This window comes from Mastomys coucha, unplaced genomic scaffold, assembly GCF_008632895.1.
Source record: "Mastomys coucha isolate ucsf_1 unplaced genomic scaffold, UCSF_Mcou_1 pScaffold22, whole genome shotgun sequence".
Taxonomy (NCBI): domain Eukaryota; kingdom Metazoa; phylum Chordata; class Mammalia; order Rodentia; family Muridae; genus Mastomys; species Mastomys coucha.
The window spans coordinates 261,529,688-261,530,192 of record NW_022196905.1 but is presented as its reverse complement, the minus strand read 5'-3'; the positions used below and the strand labels follow the sequence as shown (position 1 = coordinate 261,530,192).

General features: G+C 40.2%; 1 long non-coding RNA gene across 1 annotated transcript in view; it reads left to right on the top strand.

The window, feature by feature from the left end:
* The window catches only part of LOC116070348, a 14,374-nt gene that overhangs the window by 2,493 nt on the left and 11,376 nt on the right, over positions 1 to 505 (top strand). The gene's annotated exons all lie outside the window — the stretch shown is intronic.

Sequence of the window (505 nt, the reverse complement as noted above, 5' to 3'; positions counted from 1 at the left end):
TAACTTAATAGAAGAAGAAAAAGAGCGGGATGTTGTGGCACATCCTTTTAATGTTAGCACTGGGGACACAGAGGCATACAGATTTCTGAGTTTGAGGTTAGCTTAATGTATACAGTATGTCCCAGCATGGCCAGAGTTAAGACACTGTCTTGAAAAAACAGAGTTGGGGAAAAGGTTAGTAAGAAGTTAAAAAGAATGGAAACGGCTATACGCCTTAAGCTATTACAAAGTGTAAGTAATAGGTAGAAGCTACCCTGGCAGTGGGAGTGGTCCAGTGTGCTCCCCTCTCCCTGGCCCTCAATCCCAATAGAAGAATTTTTTTTTATGTTTAAAGGTAGATCCAGCTTGTCCCTGCAGTAGGTCACTGTGCAAAATGAAGAAGAAAAAGAGAATGATAACCCAGAAGGCTAGCTACATACACCTGGAGTTGGAGCTAAATTCATGGATCTTAATGAGTAACAAGGAAAAGCAAAATGTTGTAACAAGGAAATGCAAAAAGACATTA